The sequence below is a fragment of the Bombina bombina genome, chromosome 1 (genome assembly GCF_027579735.1).
Source record: "Bombina bombina isolate aBomBom1 chromosome 1, aBomBom1.pri, whole genome shotgun sequence".
NCBI lineage: Eukaryota > Metazoa > Chordata > Amphibia > Anura > Bombinatoridae > Bombina > Bombina bombina.
In genome coordinates, this window is record NC_069499.1 from 851579972 (window position 1) to 851607961 (window position 27990).

Genomic DNA, 27990 nt, shown 5'->3' on the forward strand with positions numbered 1-27990 from the left:
GATTAATATATATATTGTTCTTTATTATTTCCACATGTCCTCATATCCATTAGTCTCCTTGTAACATTAAGCTATTATACAGTGTAATGCTTCAACACATGAAATTGTGGATTAATATATATATTGTTCTTTATTATTTCCACATGTCCTCATATCCATTAGTCTCCTTGTAACATAAAGTTATTATACAGTGTAATGCTTCAAAACATGAAATTGTGGATTAATATATATTTTGTTCTTTATTATTTCCACATGTCCTCATATTCATTAGTCTCCTTGTAACATAAAGCTATTATACAGTATATTATCTTCAAGTTACAGAATAACTGTCAATTAATTAATACAGTGTTTTTTATTTTCAAACTTGCAGTACAAGTATTCGTTATTTAATTATATATATATATATATATATATATATATATATATATATATATATATATATATATATATATATATATATATATATATATATATATATACCAGTGCTCTTTAATACTAGAATGGATTAGATAAATACTAAACTCTGGTGCAACGCCGCCCCCTGCAGACTAGCGGCTAATAGGCCACCAGCAGGGGGTGTCAATCAACCCGATCGTACTGCTCAGAGCAGGCAGACAGGTTATGGAGCAGCGGTCTTTGTGACCGCTGCTTCATAACTGTTGTTTCTGCTGTTTCTTCAGACTCGCCAGAAACACGGGCCGTCAAGCCGTCAAAGGAGCTTGATAGATAGGCCCCTAGGGCTCATTTGGTAACCAAACGTTAATACAAGGGTGGTTATTCAGAATAACTGTCAATTAACTAATACAGTGTTTTTTATTTTCAAACTTGCAGTACAAGTATTCATTATTTAATTATATATATATATATATATATATATATATATATATATATATATATATATATATATATATATATATATATATACCAGTGCTCTTTAATACTAGAATGGATTAGATAAATACTAAACTCTGTACCAATATTATTACTAAATACCACAGCAACTTGTCAGCACTATTATAATCGTTGGTTGATGAGCACAGGAAGACTACATATGTATATCCACCTCCTAGTCTATACCACAAAGTGATATAAAATATAACAAACCTATGTAGGTAACTTGAAGATAATATACTGTATAATAGCTTAATGTTACAAGGAGACTAATGGATATGAGGACATGTGGAAATAATAAAGAACAATATATATATTAATCCACAATTTCATGTGTTGAAGCATTACACTGGTTATCTCACATAGGAAGCTGGGTTATTAACATTAAGTACGCTACCCTCTATCATTTTAATCTCAACATGTTAAAATATTGATGAGTTTAACCATCTTTGGTACCCTTACATATCTGTCCTAGTAGGCACTTTTTCTAGCCTCCTCCAGTAGAGTAATATAATATCGTAGCGACACTCTGATTATGCCCTCACATTGAATATACAGTAGATTTTATCCGCCCAATGCCAATTCCTGTCAGATGTATATCATTCCAAAGGCATTACTTTTCAATAAACAGGAATCCAGTCATCCAAGTCTTCAGGTGTTTTTATGTGTTTTCACACACTGGGTCCATATATTTTAAGTTAATTCAAATAAAAGTTATATTTTAATTCTCCCAGTTTTTCATTGCTTACAAGTCTAAGCTTTGAGTGCTATTAGTGCAGCCTTTATCTTGGGGGATCTTCCCTCATTAGTTTGCTGTTTTGATTTGCTGCACAGCACCTCTTCCCTGATTTTGTTCTTTATTAAAGGTTGTAAAATATTATTATTTATAACCCCAAAAATATACAATAATTAGGGAAGCTAGCTATAGTGGTGCCATTGTACAACTAGTGTCTATATTCAATCCCTCTCTGAAGTGTCAGAATTCAGTACACTAGAGCACACAAACTTATTAACATTCTGTAAAAATGGATAGCCAATAGGAAAAAGACAGACAAGCCAGACAGCTAAAAAGAACAGCAGATCTGAATGACATATTTGACAGCAATAGCACTTCTTCAAACACAGCAATATATTCATCCCTAGACTCTATTCTAAAAGATATACATAGAACAATGTACAAACAAGATAGGGTCTGGTGGAACAGACATTTTTTTGAGAAGTACATTGAAAAAGCCTTGATACCAAGGGGCCTAAGAATACAACTCTTCCCAGCCTTTGAGTTCAAAGATCAAAACCTAACGATAGAATGGGAAGAGGCGTTATCCGAGTGCTCAGTAAAGCTCATGAGAATCTTAATGAAACATGACAGCTCTGAATATGATCTCCTAGAGATTAAAATCAAAGAACTTACAGATAATTTAAAAAAGTTCGAAAATGACCCTGAATTTGACAAACTTTATAAAACATACCAAAAAGAACTGGATAAATATGAACTGGAATCAAAAGCTACTAAACAGGGCAAATTTACGAGAGATATTACTGATTATACCAATAATAGAGTTTATAAATGGAGAAACAAAAGTTTCTATAAAAGCCCTAATAAAGGAAACAAGGCCACCATAATCCAAAGCAACGTCTCTGACACGGATAAGGAGGATAGTGAGCCAGTACCAACTGAAATACCCAGCACCTCCAGTAATATACAAGTTCCCAGGTCATCAAGTAGGAATAAACGCAAATATTTTTTAGATCAGGGAGAAAACACCGACACACCAGGAGAGGAGGGAGGTCAAAACAAAAGACCAACAAGAGGACGCAATCGCAGCCCGAACAGCAATCAGAAGAACTGGCGATACCCACCTCGGGCACCGAGCCCCTTCTCTCAGATTCGGAGCAGTCATTGAGAGTGATCAACTTATCACTGCTTATATTATCTAAAGAACACATCTCTGTTTTGTCCAAAGGTTTATCGTTCTGTCCCTATTCTAATATTGACAAATATGAAACGGTGAAAGATATACAGCTGTTTATAAGAAAATTGTATCTCAAAAAACAATTCGCAGAACCACAAATAGATTGGGGTTGGAATGAGGAAGAATTTGAGACTATTCAGAATCTTCAAAGTCTCTTATCAGACTCAGACCCAACTGATCAAATTAAAGGGAGAGATAAAATACAAATGAAATCTACTTATATCCCTAAGAAAATAAACTGCCCACAAATAGAAGTATTCAATGAAATGGTATGTAGAGAAATCTTAGCTCTAAATCCGCTCCCCACAACTTCAAATCTGACTTATAAAGAAAGACAGGCATTAAAAGATATGAGTAAATGGGAAGAGGTGGTAATTAGGAATGCAGACAAGGGTGGAAACATTGTAATCTGGCCCCTACATATGTACCTCAAAGAGGCTAATCAACAACTGTCTGATAAGAACTGCTATATGAGATTATTAGGAAATCCAACTACAGGATATCAAAAAAATCTATAATCACATATTAACAGAAGCAGAAAACATAAAATAAATTCTCACAACTAAAGAGAAGAAATTCCTACAAGTAAAACATCCCAAAACACCAACATTCTACCTCATCCCAAAAATTCAAAAAAATAAAGAGATACCCCCCGAGCAGACCTATAGTTTCGGGTATAGGTTGTTTATCGGAACAAGCAAGTCAATATCTAGACTATAGACTGAGGAGATTTCTACAAGAACTACCTTCATACATACAAGATACAATGGAAGTCCTACAAAGACTTAATAATACACACACAAACCAAAATAACTGGCTGGTAACCAGTGATGTGGAATCCCTCTATACATCAATCCATCATGCTAATGGAATTAATGCAGTTCGATATTTCCTTAACCAAAAATCAGAAGACGATAAAGATCATGATGAATTTATAATCAAACTGTTAAAATTTGTCTTAGAGTACAATTATTTTTTATTTGATAACAGATATTATCTCCAAGCCAGAGGAACAGCTATGGGGACGGCATGTGTCCCCACTTATGCAAATCTCTTCCTAGACTGGTGGGAGGCAGAATATGTATTTTCTGAGACCAATCAACACTATACTGACAAAATTCCTATGTGGCTTCAGTACATAGACAATGTCTTCATCATTTGGGAAGGGACATATCAGGAACTTCAACATTTCATGACAATATTGAATCATAATGAAATTAATATTAAACTTTCTTATGAAGCAGATCAAAAACAGATAAATTTTCTAGATCTGTCTATACAAATAGATCAGGAAGGAAATATCAAAACTGACCTATTTAGAAAAACAACGGCCACCAACAGTCTACTTCACAATACTAGTGCTCATGCTCCGGATACTATGAAAAGTTTGCAACAGGAGAATTTTTGAGAATTTTAAGGAACTGTTCAGATACAAGTACCTTCCACAAAAGAGCACAGGAACTGGAATCCGGGGTTACAGCAAAAGGAACATCAAAAAAGCCAGACGTAGGGCTCTTGAAACCAACAGACAAGAGCTATTACAGAAGAGACACAAATCTCCAAGTAATGTTCCCAGAATAATATTAATACATAATGCCCAAAGTAACAATGTAAAAAATATAATTAACAAGCATTGGCACATACTGAAGTCAGATATTACTCTTAAAGAAACAGTAGGTGATACACCATCTATTACCTACCGACGAACCAAGAACATCAAAGATATGATCACAAGCATTCATCTTCAGAGGCATAAAACCAAGACTTCTCTAGCCCCAGGCTCCCATAAATGTGGCAATTGTAGTACTTGCAAACATATCATCAAATCAGAATATATTACTGATAGATTTAACAAAAGACATTACATCAGCAGGTACATCAGCTGTCAAACAGAGGGAGTCATATACACCTTGAGATGTAAATGTGACAAAATGTACATCGGTATGACGACTCGTAAGTTAAGGGTTAGAGTAATGGAACATCTTCGTAATATAAGACATGCACAGAAAGATAAACAAGATGGCTAACCAGTGTTGCTCCACATTTCTTACGCTACCATAACTCTAATGAAGAAGAATTACTATGCCAAGGCATAGAGAAAGTAAGTCTTGGAATTAGAGGAGGTAATCTTGGAAAATCTTTATTTAAAACAGAAAGTAGATGGATCTACCTATTAAATACAGTCCAACCCTATGGACTTAATGAAAATAATAATTATAATGTACACCTTTAAGAAAAAGTCACAATAGAGGACTATATAAGCCAAATCAAAGCTAACCAGAGGGTCTATAATAATATTAGAGTATATACAATATCCATGATAATATCAGATTATATACAATACAATTCTGCAGATAAAGGATACTGTCAGAATTATCATATCGAATACACATAGATAAACACATTTAAAAGACTTGTGAATTAATAGGGTTCTCTAGAAGAGAATTGATTACACTTTCACATGCACCATAATTTTTACAACACTATTTAATTAATTAATTTTTTGCCCTATATTAAATCTTATTTTGTTTAAATAATACATACTGTACTATGGCTATTCAGCAGTTTCACTATAGGTAATAATATTAATAATTACACATTGATTCGCAATACGGCACAACCCCTTCTCCCTCCTCTCACACAATTTAAAATTTAATCACATTATTTTCATTTTATTTTAATTTTGGTCAGTTTGTGTTACTGGATCCTAACAAACCCTCACACTTGATTTCACTGTCACACTGCAGTACACAACTCTTTCAGGTATAATAAAGACTCATAATTCAATACACTACTGAATAATAATTGGGATTCTCACAACTGTATATCACTATCCAATAACCCAACAGGTAACCCCCTAGAAACGATAGGTCAGTTAATATCAATAGATAACAGTAACTATCAGAATAGCAGAACAAATCAATATAATTCAATTCAGGTGTAATAAATAATTGATTTAACATTAATATAGCCTTGGCGAAACATCTAAAGTTGAAGAAATCTTCAGCGAAGAGAGGACAGTTATAAAACACAATGGACTAGGATTTTTTTTATTAATATATTCAGAGTCATAATTACGATATGACATTTTATGATCTAGATACATATGAACAGGATATATAGTAACAACAATCCTTATTGGATATGGGACTTGATTGACAGGTTAGCTATCCAATGAACATAATATGTAAAACAACTTACCGTGCTTAGCGCTGACATTTAAACCCACAGATCCAGCGGCTCGCCGCCTTTGAAAAAGCCCACAATGGGTGAAACGCGTCAGGGGGTTAGGAGCATACGGGAGCTCTACTTTTTAAATTTAACTTTAGACTTGTTGACCGCACTGGCGGTATTCATTTTAATATAGCACGGCTTATACTTTATAGCCGCTAATTATAACTGTTGATATCTAAAAGTATATTCAGTGATATGCGCAATATTACTACAACATAGAATTATTTAAGTAGTTTACACTGTAATTCCCTTATTATATCAGAGAGACTATAGAAACTGTAGCTACGTTTAAGCTATCGCAGCTGGTAGCTCTTACGCTGCTGTGAAATCTGTTACAACAACGGTCAGAGAGGGGAGGAGATTAATGGTGATTTCAGAACACTGTCTCTGAAGGATTAACTCGACATTTACTGACATTTATATTTCTGAAATCAGCCAATACGGATATTACGCTATTATACGGTTAAGAGCCATTTATTTATATAAGGATAGCAATCTATTTACAGCTTTACTAGATTAAGGGGACAGATAATATGTTTCAGTGATCTCTAAATACCCAAACACTAGTCGCTTCCCTAATACTATGGCCTCTATTTACCAAAGTCTGGCGGACCAGGTCTGCCAGACTTCGCTGAATACGGAGAGCAATATGCACTCCGTATTCAGCATTGCACCAGCAGCTCACAAGAGCTGCTGGTGCAACGCCGCCCCCTGCAGACTAGCGGCTAATAGGCCACCAGCAGGGGGTGTCAATCAACCCGATCGTACTGCTCAGAGCAGGCAGACAGGTTATGGAGCAGCGGTCTTTGTGACCGCTGCTTCATAACTGTTGTTTCTGCTGTTTCTTCAGACTCGCCAGAAACACGGGCCGTCAAGCCGTCAAAGGAGCTTGATAGATAGGCCCCTAGGGCTCATTTGGTAACCAAACGTTAATACAAGGGTGGTTATTCAGAATAACTGTCAATTAACTAATACAGTGTTTTTTATTTTCAAACTTGCAGTACAAGTATTCATTATTTAATTATATATATATATATATATATATATATATATATATATATATATATATATATATATATATATATATATATATATATATACCAGTGCTCTTTAATACTAGAATGGATTAGATAAATACTAAACTCTGTACCAATATTATTACTAAATACCACAGCAACTTGTCAGCACTATTATAATCGTTGGTTGATGAGCACAGGAAGACTACATATGTATATCCACCTCCTAGTCTATACCACAAAGTGATATAAAATATAACAAACCTATGTAGGTAACTTGAAGATAATATACTGTATAATAGCTTAATGTTACAAGGAGACTAATGGATATGAGGACATGTGGAAATAATAAAGAACAATATATATATTAATCCACAATTTCATGTGTTGAAGCATTACACTGGTTATCTCACATAGGAAGCTGGGTTATTAACATTAAGTACGCTACCCTCTATCATTTTAATCTCAACATGTTAAAATATTGATGAGTTTAACCATCTTTGGTACCCTTACATATCTGTCCTAGTAGGCACTTTTTCTAGCCTCCTCCAGTAGAGTAATATAATATCGTAGCGACACTCTGATTATGCCCTCACATTGAATATACAGTAGATTTTATCCGCCCAATGCCAATTCCTGTCAGATGTATATCATTCCAAAGGCATTACTTTTCAATAAACAGGAATCCAGTCATCCAAGTCTTCAGGTGTTTTTATGTGTTTTCACACACTGGGTCCATATATTTTAAGTTAATTCAAATAAAAGTTATATTTTAATTCTCCCAGTTTTTCATTGCTTACAAGTCTAAGCTTTGAGTGCTATTAGTGCAGCCTTTATCTTGGGGGATCTTCCCTCATTAGTTTGCTGTTTTGATTTGCTGCACAGCACCTCTTCCCTGATTTTGTTCTTTATTAAAGGTTGTAAAATATTATTATTTATAACCCCAAAAATATACAATAATTAGGGAAGCTAGCTATAGTGGTGCCATTGTACAACTAGTGTCTATATTCAATCCCTCTCTGAAGTGTCAGAATTCAGTACACTAGAGCACACAAACTTATTAACATTCTGTAAAAATGGATAGCCAATAGGAAAAAGACAGACAAGCCAGACAGCTAAAAAGAACAGCAGATCTGAATGACATATTTGACAGCAATAGCACTTCTTCAAACACAGCAATATATTCATCCCTAGACTCTATTCTAAAAGATATACATAGAACAATGTACAAACAAGATAGGGTCTGGTGGAACAGACATTTTTTTGAGAAGTACATTGAAAAAGCCTTGATACCAAGGGGCCTAAGAATACAACTCTTCCCAGCCTTTGAGTTCAAAGATCAAAACCTAACGATAGAATGGGAAGAGGCGTTATCCGAGTGCTCAGTAAAGCTCATGAGAATCTTAATGAAACATGACAGCTCTGAATATGATCTCCTAGAGATTAAAATCAAAGAACTTACAGATAATTTAAAAAAGTTCGAAAATGACCCTGAATTTGACAAACTTTATAAAACATACCAAAAAGAACTGGATAAATATGAACTGGAATCAAAAGCTACTAAACAGGGCAAATTTACGAGAGATATTACTGATTATACCAATAATAGAGTTTATAAATGGAGAAACAAAAGTTTCTATAAAAGCCCTAATAAAGGAAACAAGGCCACCATAATCCAAAGCAACGTCTCTGACACGGATAAGGAGGATAGTGAGCCAGTACCAACTGAAATACCCAGCACCTCCAGTAATATACAAGTTCCCAGGTCATCAAGTAGGAATAAACGCAAATATTTTTTAGATCAGGGAGAAAACACCGACACACCAGGAGAGGAGGGAGGTCAAAACAAAAGACCAACAAGAGGACGCAATCGCAGCCCGAACAGCAATCAGAAGAACTGGCGATACCCACCTCGGGCACCGAGCCCCTTCTCTCAGATTCGGAGCAGTCATTGAGAGTGATCAACTTATCACTGCTTATATTATCTAAAGAACACATCTCTGTTTTGTCCAAAGGTTTATCGTTCTGTCCCTATTCTAATATTGACAAATATGAAACGGTGAAAGATATACAGCTGTTTATAAGAAAATTGTATCTCAAAAAACAATTCGCAGAACCACAAATAGATTGGGGTTGGAATGAGGAAGAATTTGAGACTATTCAGAATCTTCAAAGTCTCTTATCAGACTCAGACCCAACTGATCAAATTAAAGGGAGAGATAAAATACAAATGAAATCTACTTATATCCCTAAGAAAATAAACTGCCCACAAATAGAAGTATTCAATGAAAAGATATGATCACAAGCATTCATCTTCAGAGGCATAAAACCAAGACTTCTCTAGCCCCAGGCTCCCATAAATGTGGCAATTGTAGTACTTGCAAACATATCATCAAATCAGAATATATTACTGATAGATTTAACAAAAGACATTACATCAGCAGGTACATCAGCTGTCAAACAGAGGGAGTCATATACACCTTGAGATGTAAATGTGACAAAATGTACATCGGTATGACGACTCGTAAGTTAAGGGTTAGAGTAATGGAACATCTTCGTAATATAAGACATGCACAGAAAGATAAACAAGATGGCTAACCAGTGTTGCTCCACATTTCTTACGCTACCATAACTCTAATGAAGAAGAATTACTATGCCAAGGCATAGAGAAAGTAAGTCTTGGAATTAGAGGAGGTAATCTTGGAAAATCTTTATTTAAAACAGAAAGTAGATGGATCTACCTATTAAATACAGTCCAACCCTATGGACTTAATGAAAATAATAATTATAATGTACACCTTTAAGAAAAAGTCACAATAGAGGACTATATAAGCCAAATCAAAGCTAACCAGAGGGTCTATAATAATATTAGAGTATATACAATATCCATGATAATATCAGATTATATACAATACAATTCTGCAGATAAAGGATACTGTCAGAATTATCATATCGAATACACATAGATAAACACATTTAAAAGACTTGTGAATTAATAGGGTTCTCTAGAAGAGAATTGATTACACTTTCACATGCACCATAATTTTTACAACACTATTTAATTAATTAATTTTTTGCCCTATATTAAATCTTATTTTGTTTAAATAATACATACTGTACTATGGCTATTCAGCAGTTTCACTATAGGTAATAATATTAATAATTACACATTGATTCGCAATACGGCACAACCCCTTCTCCCTCCTCTCACACAATTTAAAATTTAATCACATTATTTTCATTTTATTTTAATTTTGGTCAGTTTGTGTTACTGGATCCTAACAAACCCTCACACTTGATTTCACTGTCACACTGCAGTACACAACTCTTTCAGGTATAATAAAGACTCATAATTCAATACACTACTGAATAATAATTGGGATTCTCACAACTGTATATCACTATCCAATAACCCAACAGGTAACCCCCTAGAAACGATAGGTCAGTTAATATCAATAGATAACAGTAACTATCAGAATAGCAGAACAAATCAATATAATTCAATTCAGGTGTAATAAATAATTGATTTAACATTAATATAGCCTTGGCGAAACATCTAAAGTTGAAGAAATCTTCAGCGAAGAGAGGACAGTTATAAAACACAATGGACTAGGATTTTTTTTATTAATATATTCAGAGTCATAATTACGATATGACATTTTATGATCTAGATACATATGAACAGGATATATAGTAACAACAATCCTTATTGGATATGGGACTTGATTGACAGGTTAGCTATCCAATGAACATAATATGTAAAACAACTTACCGTGCTTAGCGCTGACATTTAAACCCACAGATCCAGCGGCTCGCCGCCTTTGAAAAAGCCCACAATGGGTGAAACGCGTCAGGGGGTTAGGAGCATACGGGAGCTCTACTTTTTAAATTTAACTTTAGACTTGTTGACCGCACTGGCGGTATTCATTTTAATATAGCACGGCTTATACTTTATAGCCGCTAATTATAACTGTTGATATCTAAAAGTATATTCAGTGATATGCGCAATATTACTACAACATAGAATTATTTAAGTAGTTTACACTGTAATTCCCTTATTATATCAGAGAGACTATAGAAACTGTAGCTACGTTTAAGCTATCGCAGCTGGTAGCTCTTACGCTGCTGTGAAATCTGTTACAACAACGGTCAGAGAGGGGAGGAGATTAATGGTGATTTCAGAACACTGTCTCTGAAGGATTAACTCGACATTTACTGACATTTATATTTCTGAAATCAGCCAATACGGATATTACGCTATTATACGGTTAAGAGCCATTTATTTATATAAGGATAGCAATCTATTTACAGCTTTACTAGATTAAGGGGACAGATAATATGTTTCAGTGATCTCTAAATACCCAAACACTAGTCGCTTCCCTAATACTATGGCCTCTATTTACCAAAGTCTGGCGGACCAGGTCTGCCAGACTTCGCTGAATACGGAGAGCAATATGCACTCCGTATTCAGCATTGCACCAGCAGCTCACAAGAGCTGCTGGTGCAACGCCGCCCCCTGCAGACTAGCGGCTAATAGGCCACCAGCAGGGGGTGTCAATCAACCCGATCGTACTGCTCAGAGCAGGCAGACAGGTTATGGAGCAGCGGTCTTTGTGACCGCTGCTTCATAACTGTTGTTTCTGCTGTTTCTTCAGACTCGCCAGAAACACGGGCCGTCAAGCCGTCAAAGGAGCTTGATAGATAGGCCCCTAGGGCTCATTTGGTAACCAAACGTTAATACAAGGGTGGTTATTCAGAATAACTGTCAATTAACTAATACAGTGTTTTTTATTTTCAAACTTGCAGTACAAGTATTCATTATTTAATTATATATATATATATATATATATATATATATATATATATATATATATATATATATATATATATATATATATATATACCAGTGCTCTTTAATACTAGAATGAATTAGATAAATACTAAACTCTGTAACAATATTATTACTAAATACCACAGCAACTTGTCAGCACTATTATAATCGTTGGTTGATGAGCACAGGAAGACTACATATGTATATACACCTCCTAGTCTATACCACAAAGTGATATAAAATATAACAAACCTATGTAGGTAACTTGAAGATAATATACTGTATAATAGCTTAATGTTACAAGGAGACTAATGGATATGAGGACATGTGGAAATAATAAAGAACAATATATATATTAATCCACAATTTCAAGTGTTGAAGCATTACACTGGTTATCTCACATAGGAAGCTGGGTTATTAACATTAAGTACGCTACCCTCTATCATTTTAATCTCAACCCGTTAAAATATTGATGAGTTTAACCATCTTTGGTACCCTTACATATCTGTCCTAGTAGGCACTTTTTCTAGTTGAGTAATATAATATCGTAGCGACACTCTGATTATGCCCTCACATTGAATATACAGTAGATTTTATCCGCCCGATGCCAATTCCTGTCAGATTTATATAATTCCAAAGGCATTACTTTTCAATAAACAGGAATGCAGTCATTCAAGTCTTCAGTTGTTTTTATGTGTTTTCACACACTGGGTCCCTATATTTTAAGTTAATTCAAATAAAAGTTATATTTTAATTCTCCCAGTTTTTCATTGCTCACAGGTCAAAGCTTTGAGTGCTATTAGTGCAGCCTTTTTCTTGGGGAATCTTCCCTCATTAGTTTGCTATACTACTAATGCTATTTGGAAAGTCAAAAGTACAAACATTTTCTATGCGTTACTTAAAGGGACATGAAACAACATATTTTTTCTTTCACGATTCAAATGCAAAATGTCATTTTACTTTTAGAATCAAATTTACTTCATTCTCTACGTATTCTTTGTTGATAACCAGGTAGGTAGGCTCGGGAGAATGCAAATATCTCAAACACCATAGAGCAGCAATTTTGCAATAATACGTTTAACAATGTTATACATGTGATACAAGAGCACTAGATAGCAGCAGTGTTTTCTGCTATATAGTTCACCAGACACGTGAACCCTACCCAGGTATGCTCTTCAACAAAGAATACTATGAGAATGAAGCACATTTGATAATAAAAATAAATCAGAAACGTTTTAAAGATTGTATAATCTGCGTGAATCATGAAACAAAAATGTAAGGTTTCATCTCCCTTTAAAAAGAAAAAAAGGCTTTACATGTCCCTTAAAGGGACACTAAATGCTAAATACATTTCATGCACCTCTCTAATCAAGGGTGCTACCATTTTAGAACCTAGGTTACACTGCAAGTATCTGAAGTTTCTGCACACGTGCAAACAGGTCAGCAATGGAATGTAGTTTAAGATAGATTTCAACATGGCGGCTCCATAACTAGTGGGGTGTGAGGAATAACCTCAATACTATGCTTATAAAATGTGTTTAGTGGATATTGCCAGGCCACAGTCTTCCATTCTTTTTTGCCCTTTATTTCTACAATCTTTCAAAATTACAATTCTTCCCATTACCCACCAGCCTTGTAAACTTTCTTCCTATCTCTCTTTCAAAAATCATTTTACTTTCAATATAGATTTTTTACACTGACACTCTTCCTTTCTCCTATTATTAGCGCTGCCTCACTTCCTATCTCTACCTCTCTCCCCCAGACACACACCTAATGTTTGCGTCCTACACATCTGCTCAATAGCAGCCTTCTATCCTCAGTGTGTGAATGAGTGTTTGCTCACATTAAAAGCCTACACGTTTATTTTATAATTCTCATCCATGCCAGGAACCTAATCGTGTTTGCAGAACTCGTGTGGAATAAGTAAATATTTGCATTTCATCAACTGTTGCCCAAAAATAAAGTGGTGATTAATTGCATTGAGGAGATTCCTTGCTCTAATGCTAGCGGAAGGATTGTAATCACATGAGTGTAATTATTCTGATAAATTGAGCAAGTCTGTTCAATACGAGAAACATATGTAAAGATCAGAGCAAATAGTATAAAAAGAGAAAAGAACAAAATGCCACCATGATTCTTAAAAATCCTACCTTGGATATGAAAGAACTACAATCAAATATATATTCAAATGTATTTTGCATAACCAAAAGAACATCCTTTGCACAAAAAAAGAAGAAAAATTATATATATATATACTATATATATACTGTATATATATATACACACATAAACACACACATATATATATATATATATATATATACATATATATATATATATATATATATATATATATATATATATATATATATATATATATATATATATATATATATATATATATATATATATATATAAACACACACACACACAGAGGTCAGTCTATGTGTATAAAAATACAAACCGCCAAGCTAATTTTACTAAAAATACAAAATGTAAAATTACATAAAAAAATAAACAAAGCTATCTAAAATAAAAAAATTAAACCTAAACTAATACCCCTATAAAAATAATAAATCCCCCACAAAATAAAGACCCCCCTAATCTAATACTAAACTACCAATAGACCTTAAAAGGGCCTTTTGTAGGACATTGCCATGTTGAACAGCTCTTTTACTTTAAAAAGATTACCAATTGCCCCCTAACAGTAAACCCCCCACACAACCAACCCACCCAACCAAACCTAAACTACCCATTGCCCCTAAAGGGGCATTTGTATGGGCATTGCCCTTAAAAGCGTTCGTAAGTCTGATAGCAGGCACAGCACAGTTAACCCCATATCTACCAATAAATTATGTAATGTGTGAATTGTGAGTAACAAGAGAAAATTAGCAGTTTAGTAGTTATTGCACTAATATAGTATAGGCTATATAGCAAGGGCATGACACACTGTTAGAGCAGGATGGGTGTATGTACCGCTACTGCTAAGTAATTATCTTACACCATAGTGCAGGAAGGTTCCAAGATGGCTGCTTCCAGTAAAGAAGTCAGACCATTGCTAGTTTTGCGTCCCAACTCCCAACCAATTGAGTCTTGGTGAGTGTGCACTGTGCTGCACAGCACTAAGTATTTTGTCAGGTGCTCAAATTCAAAATGACAGCTCTCTGTGGGCAGCCTGTAAGTGAGAGTGCTGTAACTGCTTTGAGACAGAGGGTGGGAGTCGGGAGGGGAACTTACCTAATAGGCTTAGCAAGCCAAGAGGTGCAGGAGCACAGCACTTTCGAGGATGATGCTGTCACTGTTCGCCTGTCCTGACCGCTGGACTCTGGAGCTTGGGAACAGTCTCTCTAACTGATGCTCGCCTCTCACTGCAGCCGCCAGCAACCCCACTCACACTGACAGAGACAGACAGACTAGTGTGTACACACTGTAAAGTGCGGGAAAAAGAAACCTACTTCCTCCCGCACTAACTTCCTGTCTCTGAGTGCTCCTGAGTCCCTCTGACTTCTGACCGACATTGCCCAATTCACTGGTGCACTGTCTGCCACTTAGTTTTAACACAATAAAAAAAATAAGAAATTGTAAAAGTGCTCCCACTGCTCCCTATTGCTCCCCGTGCCACTTCCCGGTCTGCCCGCCCCTAGAAATGGCCCTCGCTGCTGCCATATAGTGCCCCAGACACATGCACACTCCTGAGTTTGCGTTCCTGCTTTTCAACAAAAGAAACTTTCATTATAGAAGTAAATGAGACAGTTGTAGAGCCCAGACTCACGTTAAAAGTATAAAACATTTATTAACAAGCTTCAAGCAAGTTAAAACCTACTTACAAGATCCATATGAGGAGCATACTGTTCTCAAGATTAGTATTTGGTAAAGTTGTCCAGGATGTCTCTCGTATGCACTTGCCGTCATCAGGGTCCTTTCAGCTGAAGTTATGCCAATCAGCAATACCAGTGGTTATTCCGGATCTCTGTTGTGTGTTGTTAAGAAGGGGCGTACAATATGTAGGAGTCTCTTAGCAGCGCTAATATACATTTTATATCTTTTTTTCTATGTTGGATTGCGCACAAGCACAACACTTTAACTCACCAATTAATACAATACACATACACAGTGCACTCTATTAAATGTATAAGCTGTGCATAAAAAGTGTCATCTGCATTAAGAAGCTTTGAGCTCTTGAATTTAAGCAAAAAGCTACTTTGAAGCTTGGTATAGTCTAGAAAAAAAAAAAGATTAAAGGGCTATAACATAGTAATACCAGTGCTAAATGCGTGTATATAGCAGAGCTCCTAACTGTCCAGCATATTGCAGGATTGTCACGATTTAGATGCTTTGCCTGGCTGTCCTTGTCTATCTCCCCCTATAGGGAAAATGTGCAAATTTCCAAAACAAAACCAACTCTGAGCATGGCCTGCCCCAAAAATGTGCCCAGTCCTCACCCAACCCTGACGACTGTACATATGCTACTCAAAAACTCCAATCACTGCTCCACCTACAAAACATCTGTGACACCTGCCCACAAGAGGTTTCTTGTGCAATGCCACGAGAGCAGAGCATGTCAATCACCCTGAAAGAGTGAGTGCCAAGGTGTTTGATCTTGTCACTTTTGAGGTGGCGGAGAGGCATAAAAAGAAGTTTCTGCTTCTTAAATATGTGTCTGCCAGCTCGCTCATGCAAACCTGCCCAACATAGCCTCTAAAGCTGCAAGTACAGATTCCTACATTTATGTATGCTTTAAGTGCAGGGAGGTCACAGAAGGTGATACAATATTCCATGGCAGCAAAAGTCCCCTATATCAGCATGGGATGTGCACAGTGGTGGGATTCTGAAATTTTAGCAACAGGTTCTATAACTTCTCTTTATTAGAAAAAGTTAGGAAATTTGCGCTGTGATGTTAGAACCTTTATCAGTGGTTTAACTTTATCAGTGGTTTTAAGACACTTTCCAATTTACTTCCATTTTCAAATTTTGTAGTCTTTTTATATTCACACTTTCTGGGGAACAAGATCCTACTGAGCATGTGCACAAGCTCACAGGTTATATGTATACTAGTCTGTGATTGGCTGTCTGTCACATGATGCATGGGGCCAGAAAATGGGAGAAAAAATCAATTTGTTGGAAAAAATTTACTCCTTATTTGAAATGCAGAGTAGGGGGCCAAATTATCAAGCTCCGAATCGAGCTTGATGCCCCTGTTTCCGCCCAGAAACAGCAGTTATGAAGCAGTGGTACAAAGATCGCTGCTCTGAGGCTGCGGACATCAATCTGCCTGATCCTATATGATCGGGCTGATTGACACCCCCCTGCTAGCAGCTGATTGACTGCGAATCTGCAGGGGGCGGCAGTGCACAAGCAGTTCACAAGAACTGCTTGTGCAATGTTTAATGCCAACAGCGTATGCTGTCGGCATTTATCGATGTGCAGCTGACATAATACGCTACATCGTATCATGTCCACTCCCACTTTCATAAATCGGCCCCTAGGTGTTATTGCAGTGTCTTTTTTATTGTGTGCTTTTTAATTATGCAATTCTACTGCATTGAGTGGTCCTTTAAAAACAGTTGTCTAAGTCAAATTACAAGACTGTAGCATGCCTTTATTGAAGTAAGCCTAAAGGAACAAGTTATCATGCATTGTATACTCTGCTACTGGTATGACAAGGAATTGGAAAAACAATTTTACAGTATACTGCATGCATCTTTAAGGAAGATGGCATCACCCAACCATTGGTTCATGAGAACCTGGGAAATTTTAGGAACAGGTTTGCAAGAACTGGTGAGAACCAGCTGAACCCACCCACTGGCTGTGCGTGTAAAAAGTAAGCTCTCCAGACATAATACATTTTAACAAAGGGATTTTAGAAAAGCAATTATACTGCAAAAATACTTGTAAACAGGGGGAGTAAATAGCCCTCGCTGGGACTCAGGCGAAAGGTTGTAGTGGGGCCTCCATTTCAAAAGTGGCCTTTCTTGAGCTGTGCAATTAGCAGAGGCCGACCCTTCTCCCTTGGTTAGTTCATGCCAGATAATATACACTTGTGCAGCCTTCTTGTACAAATATTGTGACAGGTTTATCTGTAGAACAAAACACTGGTATTTATGCACCGAGATAGTGGCTTCTTACCAGTTATTGTCTATTGGTTAACACTTTAAAACCAAACAATAACTTTATGAGAAAATTAAGACTAACATCACATGCACCTTAATAATTAACATTAAAGAGAGACTCTACAATGATCCCCCCCCCTGCCCTTTAATGTGTTCCCAACGGTTCATTCTACCTGCTAGAATGTATTAAATTGTTTATAAATAGCTCATTTACCTTTATTTCTGGTTTTGCCAGTCTACTTTAAAAATGTTATTGTTTAAAAAGATAGATAATCCCTTTATTACCCATTCCCCAGTTTTGCATAACCAACACTATTATATTAATATACTTGTTACCTCTGTGATTACCTTGTATCTAAGCTTCTGCAGACTGTCCCCCTATCTCAGTGCTTTTTACAAACTTGCTTTTCAGCCAATTACTGCTGACTCCACAGAAGTGAGTACAAAGTTATCTATATGACACACATGAACTAGCACTGTCTAGCTGTGAAAGTCTACTAAAATGCACTGAGATAAGCCTATGAGCCTACCTAGATCTAGCCTTCAACAAAGAATACAAAGAGAACAAAGCAAAAGTGATGATAGAAATAAATTGAAAAGTTGTTTAAAATTATGTACCCTATCTGAATCATGAAAATTTAATTTTTACTTTATTGTCCCTTTAAGTGCTGGTTATAGAAAAGCAGTGTAAACAGATTAAAATAAATTATGCTCCCAGTGGGGGTGTTGTCTCTAATGGCCTAATGATCTAACATTCTACACTGGTGAGATTATCTAGGAAGCCTTGTCAGTACTGTGAGGTTCCTCAATTAATTTTAGAAAGACAGATTTTAGTTTGACAACCATTTGTCTAGCTATGAAGGATATTGGATGTGAAGGTAAGACCCATACATTACAATATAATGGATTTCTCTCAATGCCAGCCAGTGTTTGATCGTCAGGCCCTTTGTACTGGTCTCTCTATGTACACAGTCAGAGATAAGGAGGATTGTGTGTAAATAGAGAGAGATGAGCTAATGAGATCTGCTCTCATTGAAAGCTCGGTTTGATTTGAATTTGATTGAATTGTGGTAACAGGTATATAATATACAAGAATATGCCTGAAGGAGCAATTCCTCATGCATTTAAGCTATGCAACTGGTATAACAACTCATTAAGGGACAACTGATTCCCTAAACATAAACCCCTACTACATCTGGTCACGGCCCCAGATCAGGTATCTGAAATGAGCAGACTTGTTCCACTAATGTAATGGCATTTTTTATTTGCTTTTTGGCCTGCTTAGCCACTAGGAAGGAAACTCCTAGTGGGCGTCACCCCTCGAATTCAGCCTGACCCATCACTCAGTCCACCATTCTACCTCTCAGAGGGATGTGACCCACTTGCAAGGCATATCTGAAACGCAGGAGGGGGACACCCCAGTCGATAGAGGCATACAGCAAGCAACAACTGAGTGGAGAAGTAAACTAAAGAATGGCTAAATAAGGAGCTAGTTCAAATAAACCTCATGCCAACAAAGCTAAGAAGCTAAAATGCAGCCGCAAACTCATTGTTGCAAGACATCAACCACAAAGGGTAGGGAAAAGAGGGCTGGAACCTGTCTGCAGAACCTTATAACCGGTTAGCAACACCTACACCCACACTTGCAACAAAGTTCCAAATACATATCTAGCCCAGGTCACTTTTTTATTCAGGAGTTAACCATTAATTGTGCTGCAGACCCACTAGGGTCCTTCCACTGTCACTCTTGAGTGGTATTTTTGGCATTTTTTTTATAAGCTATGCTAATTCCTTTTGTTACTTTTTTACTTAAAGGGGCAATGTACACTGAAATGTTCTCAATATAAATGTTTAGTAGAGCATTTTACTGTCATTTATTAAATTGCACTTGTTTGAACTAGTCTGTGCATGCTCGTTGTACATGTGCATGTGACCATTTATTTAGAGTATCACATCTGATTGGCTGAGGGAATGTGTCCGCTAGATATGCTTGCTATGCCCTTTTCTAAGGAATCCCCTGCATGCCTGGCAATCATGCTGCAAAGGGAACATGTCTGGTAAACTTATTATTTATTTGCTTTTGGGTAGTATAATTATTTCTTTATTTTTATGCATTCTTCCTTCAATGGAAGTTTTAAAGCATATGTGTACACAGTCCCTTTAAAGGGACATAATACTCATATGCTAAATCAATTGAAAGTGATGCAGCATAACCGTAAAAAGCTGACAAGAAAATATCACCTGAGCATCTCTATGTAAAAAGGTAGATATTTTACCTCACAATTTCTTCAGCTCACCAGAGTAAGTGCTGTGTAAACAGTTATACTTTAGCTGCTGTCCATCTGCAAGTTGGGAAAAAACCCAACAATCTACATCAGCAGTGCTAAGGTAATTCTTTGCTTTGCAAATAGCACTTCCTTAAACTGAATAGGAAAATAACATGACTGTGCCTGCACATCACAGATGCACACTTCCTAGCAGGTCCTGGTTGCAAATTCTCTTTACAGTGGGGTGGGAATACTTAGGAAATGTGGAGCTAAACATCTTCCTTTTTTACATAGAGATGTTCAGGTGATATTTTCTAGTCAGCTTTTTACAGCTATGCTGCTTCACTTTCAAGTGCTTCAACATTTGGGTATCATGTTCCTTTAAGTAAATATATGTACACAATGTTACGGAAACAGCTAGTAAATTGTGGCTAAAAAATTATAAGAAACAAGCTTATATCGCCAATGGAAAAGTAACACATGACCGTTATTTGATTATGTTATAAAAAATTCCATAGCAATGATTAACACATTTTACACTTCATTGTAATAAGTAATTAATTTTCTGGTGATAGTATTTAGTTGTTTACAAGTTGTAAAGTTTAAGGGGACATTGAAATGCTTGGTAAAATTACAGTAGCATGGTTATTTATTACCATGTTATTGTACTGTATTTTCTCCTGCAGCTCTCTCCAAATCCATTTTCCAATTTTAACACCTTAAAGGTACCAGATGCTGAAGCTTTGCCCCTTCATACAGTGCGCCACCATCTTGAAACTCGCATATTCTTACAACCTTTGACAGAACTGGTGCACACTCATAGATCAGTAACGTTGCTGGTTTTTTAGAACGTTTTATGATTGGCTTGGGGATAGCATAAATGATAGTAGTGGACAAGTGTTAGAAGTGAGCGTTGGCGCTAACTGTTATCCTAAATGCCTAGTTAAAAAAACTACTCCTCCTCAGTAGTTTAGAAAATGTGAGTGCTAAAATTAAAAAAGTGGTAACTGGCGCTAATGGTAAAAAAAAAAAGCTAGGATAACACTACCATTAGAGTGAGTGTTATAATAATTTACGGCTATCCGTTAAGTGAGAGAGAATTAAAGATGAGTGAATCATGAAAATTAATCTTGAGTGCTCTAGTAGGAATTGAGCATACGATATTGATATCCTAATATTATCCTTCTGTTAATTAACTAATAACAAATAAAAACAGTGTATCAATTCCTATTTGGATATAGTGACAGCGTGTTATAAATCATGAAATGTGATAAAGTTTTCACCTATTTGACATCGTTAATACTGATGTTGGTATAATAAGAAAAATGTGACGTGTATATGTGTAATGTTGTAGGCAATTGAGGTCTATATATGTAGATACTAAGTAGCAGATTAAGTAGCAAATAATAAATCTCTGTGACAATATTACTATATAAAATATTTAATCCTAATAAAAAAAAAATCAATAAAACATCAATAAATGTAATTTTTAGAAACACATTTAAAACACTAGCGACGTCTCCCTTGCAATCAGTGGTTCCTGTCGACAATAGTTTGCTCAGCAGCAGTTAACTGAACATCGTGGGTAGTATATACTACAGTGTTACTGCATACGATAAAAGTCACAATGGCATAAATAGTAAGGTACCTTACTGGTGTCTGTGTTGGAGAAGCTGGTGGACAGGCCGTGTGTTAATTCTTTTTGCCTTTGTTCCGCGTCTCAGTATAGCGGGGTATTTCGCGGCTTAAAACCAAACCGCTCGCTTTTGTGGTGATTGGTGGTTTAGGTCACACACCCCTTCTCTGATAGGTCTAATGAATAGCGTTCCGTAGAAGTATATCGGCCAATTTATTAGTTGATAGATCTTTCTTCTTACTGCAATGATGCTTGCTGAACCTGAGTCAGACAATTTGTGCCTGTTGGAGCCGTGTTCAAAAACGGTAATAGTTGTAAATGTAGATACTCGGTAATCGCTGATCAGATCCCTGGTCCTCGAAGGGGCTTTGTCTCCTTGTTTGTCTTCTAAAATTTGTACTTGTTTTTCAGGAAGCAATGGTACATGGAGGAGTGAAGAGAAAGTCTATATTCAGTGTTTAAGGGGACATTGAAATGCTTGGTAAAATTACAGTAGCATGATTATTTATTACCATGTTATTGTACTGTATTTTCTCCTGCAGCTCTCTCCAAATCCATTTTCCAATTTTAACACCTTAAAGGTACCAGATGCTGAAGCTTTGCCCCTTCATACAGTGCGCCACCATCTTGAAACTCACATATTCTTACAACCTTTGACAGAACTGGTGCACACTTATAGATCAGTAATGTTGCTGGTTTTTTAGAAAGTTTTATCATTGGCTTGGGGATAGCATAAATGATACATAGTGTGAGCTTTACATTTTACTAATGTAGTAAAGTTGCACCCAACAGTTTAAATATTCTGTGATTTAAAGGGACAGTACATTTACTGTTCAGCCCTGCATTCTAGCCCAAGCACTGCCTATTTACTTGTAATCCTCCCATGTTAAATAGCTCTTTATGTTTCAAGCCCCATAGTTGACAATGAAGAATTATACCTAAGGGGGGTTGAACTATAAAGCTCTGGAGAACACTCTGCTAAGTTTCAGTTGAACAGGTCAGTGTTTCTGAACCGCAGTCCTCAAGTATTCCCAACAGTCCTGGTTTTCATTATAGCTGAACCAGTGCACAGGTGAAGTATTCAGCTGATCAGTAACCATGGTAACAAGTGACGTGCGGTGAGATCAGAGGCTGTTGAGACACTGGCACGCCCGAGAAACACTTATTTGAACCAGACAGAGGCAGCTTAAATTTGCTATTTAATTGGCAGGTTGCAGGTCCAATGTACTGTTATTATTAAATTTGCTTCATTCTCTTGGTATCCTTTGTAGAATGATATGCAGCAATGCACTACTGGGTGATAACTGAACACATTAAATGAGCCAATAACAAGAGGCATATACTGTATGTGCAGCCACCGATCAGCAGATGCTCCCAGTAGTGCATTGCTGCTTCTTAGCCTACCTAGGTATGCTTTTCAAAGGATACCAAACGAAAAAAGCAAAATAGATAACAGAAAAAAATGTAAAGTTGTTCAATATTGTAATTTTTTTTTTATCTGAAACATGAAAGAAAAAAAATGTGTTTAATGCTCATTTAACGTTGTAAAACAAATTAACATTCATTTACTAAAATACAACTTAAAGGGACAGGAAACCCCAACATTTTCTTTCATGATTTGGATAGAACATACAATTTCAAACAACTTTCCAGTTTACTTCTATTAGCAAATTTGCTTAATTTATCTATGTATAATTTTAAATAGCTCCAAGGATTACATTTTGTTTATAATTATTAATATCATTTTCCCCCCATTAAATATATCTATGTATTTTCAGTTCTCAAGCATGAGATAATAGGTATCTCGATCACTGAAGCTCTGACTTTTATTGGAAAAAAAATATACAAAGCTGATGTATTTTTTTCTGTTTATAATTTTGTAATCTGTATACTGAGGCATACAAGGGTTGCTACAATAGTTTGCAAAAGGACAAACCAAATATATTTATGTTTAGCAGTAAGAGATAAAAAGAAAACAGACTGCAAGGACAAACTATTGTAGCATTCCAGCTATGTATTCTCCTTGATGCTCTTGCTGTTACAGATCTGGTTATCATGAAATGTCAGTTCTAATCAGGCAGGTTAATTATGATTGTGTGCGTTCAGTGAACCTCTAGGACTGAGAATATAAGCATACACTGACACATCTAGGACTGAGAATATAAGCATACATTGACACATCTAGGACTGAAGATACACACATACACTGGCACCTCTAGGACTGAGGATATAAACATACACTGACACTTCTAGGACTGAAGATATAAACATATACTGACACTTCTAGGACTGAGGATATAAACATACACTGACACCTCTAGGACTGAGGATTAGTGATGTCGCGAACATAAAAATTTGGGTTCGCGAACGGCGAACGCGAACTTCCGCAAATGTTCACGAACGGGCGAAACGGGCGAACCGCCATACACTTCAATAGGCAGGTGAATTTTAAAACCCACAGGACTGAAGATATAAACATACACTGACACTTCTAGGACTGAGGATATAAACATACACTGACACCTCTAGGACTGAGGATTAGTGATGTCGCGAACATAAAAATTTGGGTTCGTGAACGGCGAACGCGAACTTCCGCAAATGTTCGTGAACGGGCGAACCGGGCGAACAGCCATAGACTTCAATAGGCAGGTGAATTTTAAAACCCACAGGGACTGTTTCTGGCCACAATAGTGATGGAAAAGTTGTTTCAAGGGGACTAACACCTGGACTGTGGCATGCCGGAGGGGGATCCATGGCAAAACTCCCATGGAAAAATACATAGTTGATGCAGAGTCTGGTTTTAATCCATAAAGGGCATAAATCACCTAACATTATAAAATATGAGGAAAAAATGAAAAAAAACACACTTTTTCTAACTTTGACCCCCAAAATCTGTTACACATCTACAACCACCAAAAAACAACCATGCTAAATAGTTTCTAAATTTTGTCCTGAGTTTAGAAATACCCAATGTTAACATGTTCTTTGCTTTTTTTGCAAGTTATAGGGAAATAAATACAAGAAGCACTGTTCTATTTCAAAACCACTTTTTTCAAAATGAGCGCTAGTTACATTGGAACCTTGATATCTGTCAGGAATACCTGAATATTCCTTGACATGTATATATATTTTTTTAGAAGACATCCCAAATTATTGATCTAGGCCCATTTTGGTATATTTCATGCCACCATTTCACCGCCAAATGCGATCAAATAAAAAAAATTGTTCACTTTTTCACAAACTTTAGGTTTCTCACAGAAATTATTTACAAACAACTTATGCAATTATGGCATAAATGGTTGTAAATGCTTCTCTGGGATCCCCTTTGTTCAGAAATAGCAGACTTATATGGCTTTGGCGTTGCTTTTTGGTAATTAGAAGGTTGCTAAATGCCACTGCGCACCACACGTGTTTTATGCCCAGCAGTGAAGGGGTTAATTAGGGAGCATGCAGGGAGCTTGTAGAGTTCATTTTAGCTTAAGTGTAGTGTAGCAGATAACCCAAAGTATTGATCTAGGCCCATTTTGGTATATGTCATGCCACCATTTCACCGCCAAATGCGATCAAATAAAAAAAATTGTTCACTTTTTCACAAACTTTAGGTTTCTCACAGAAATTATTTACAAACAGCTTGTGCAATTATGGCACAAATGGTTGTAAATGCTTCTCTGGGATCCCCTTTGTTCAGAAATAGCAGACTTATATGGCTTTGGCGTTGCTTTTTGGTAATTAGAAGGCCGCTAAATGCTGCTGCGCATCACACGTGTATTATGGCTAGCAGTGAAGGGGTTAATTAGGTAGTTTGTAGGGAGCTTGCAGGGTTAATTTTAGCTTTAGTGTAGAGATCAGCCTCCCACCTGACACATCTTCCCCCTGATCCCTCCCAAACAGCTCCCTTCCCTCCCCCACCCCACAATTGTCCCCGCCATCTTAATTACTGGCAGAAAGTCTGCCAGTACTAAAATACAAGGTTTTTAAAAAAAAATAAAAAAAAATTAAAGCATATTTACATATGCTGTGGTGTAGCATCCCCCCTTAGCCCCCAACCTCCCTGATCCCCCCAAAACAGCTCTCTAACTCTCCCCATCTGCCTTATTGGCGGCCATCTTGGGTACTGGCAGCTGTCTGCTATTATTTCACAGTCAAAAAAGTGTTGTTGTTTTTTAAATGTACACTGCTGTTACACCAGATATGAGTGGTGGCACTGGGCAAGTGGGCACAGTATACACTGTGAGCCTGACACACGCTGGCACAGGAAAAAAAAAAGCAGACTGATGTTCTAGCCCTAAAAAGGGCTTTTTGGGGTGCTGTCCTTACAGCAGAGATCAGATGAGTCTGTAGTGGACACTGAATACACTAGCCTAGCTATCGATTTCCCTATTAAATCAGCAGCAGCTACACTATCCCTCCTCTCACTAAGAATGCAGCTTCCAAATTAATCTAAAATGGATGCTGTCCAGGAGGTAAGAGGGTCTGGGAGGGAGGGTCTGCTGCTGATTGGCTGGAATGTGCCTGCTGACTGTGAGGTACAGGGTCAAAGTTTACTCAATGATGACGAATAGGGGGCGGATCGAACATCGCATATCTTCGCCCTGCTGCAGCGAACGCGAACATGCTATGTTCGCCGGGAACTATTCGCCGGTGAACTATTCGCGACATCACTACTGAGGATACAAACATACACTGACACCTCTAGGACTGAGGATACAAACATACACTGACACCTCTAGGACTGAGGATACGCACATACACTGACACCTCTAGGACTGAGGATACACACATACACTGACACCTCTAGGACTGAGGATACACACATACACTGACACCTCTAGTACTGAGGATACACACATACACTGACACCTCTAGGGCTGAGGATACACACATACACTGACATCTCTAGGACTGAGAATACACACATACACTGACACCTCTAGGGCTGAGGGTACACACATACACTGACACCTCTAGGGCTGAGGATACACACATAAACTGACACCTCTAGGGCTGAGTATAAATACATATACTGACACCTCTAGTACTGAGGATACACACATACACTGACACCTCTAGGACTAAGGATACACATAAACTGACACCTCTAGGACTGAGGATACACACATACATTGACACTTCTAGGACTGATGATATACACACATACACTGACACCTCTAGGACTGATGATACACACATACACTCATACAATGCACATTAGTACTACATCCATATGGGTAGGGTTGTTACTGGTTACCATGGTTACTTTTGTTTTGGGGGCATTGAAACCCATGACAGAATAAACATATAGTCATTAAACAAAACAATCCTGAAATTCTTTTTTTTTTTTTGTAATATTTTTTATTGAGATTCACTTTAAGGCATACAGTATTGAAATGTCAATACATATCATACAAGGAAATAATTTCAAAACATCAACTCCATGAACAAGCTTAACTAAAAAAGAAAAATCAAAGTTGTAAGACATTTGGGAGATCCGGTCGTGTAAATAATGCCTACCAAACTATTTACCCTCTAAATAGCTATAGGCCACTCTTATACCTTTATAAGACATAAACAATATATTAAGTCTAGAAGGTAATTGGAAATAGTACAAGACCACTCATGGGTCTCAATCGGTGAATCTTATTTTTCCTATTTTGAGGGAAGGGGTTATCAATTAACGCATATGCATTTCAAACATCAATAATTTATCACAGTCTAGGTGTATGCAGGTGATCCACCAAATATAAACATATAAAACAAAAATAGTAATAATAGTGTAATAGATTATTTGTCAATCTATCTATTCTCTTTCGATATAAAAAATGTGTTGGTCCTACTGTAAAGGCTAATTAGACTTGTAAAACATTTTTAGGATCACCAAGAAAAAAGGTTGATTGAGAAATGAAATAGGTAATTGAAAGGTTTCTATAGGATTCAGTTTCCTATTGCTTACGAAGTAAGCTCAAAGGTATAAGGAAGTAGAGGGATAAGGAATGAGGGGACGGATTCAACATAAACTCAAGTCAGGGTTAGGG

General features: G+C 36.6%; 1 protein-coding gene across 1 annotated transcript in view; it reads left to right on the forward strand.

Annotated features, from left to right (window-relative positions):
• The window catches only part of LOC128661345 (galanin receptor type 1-like), a 377907-nt gene that overhangs the window by 191369 nt on the left and 158548 nt on the right, over nucleotides 1-27990 (forward strand). The gene's annotated exons all lie outside the window — the stretch shown is intronic.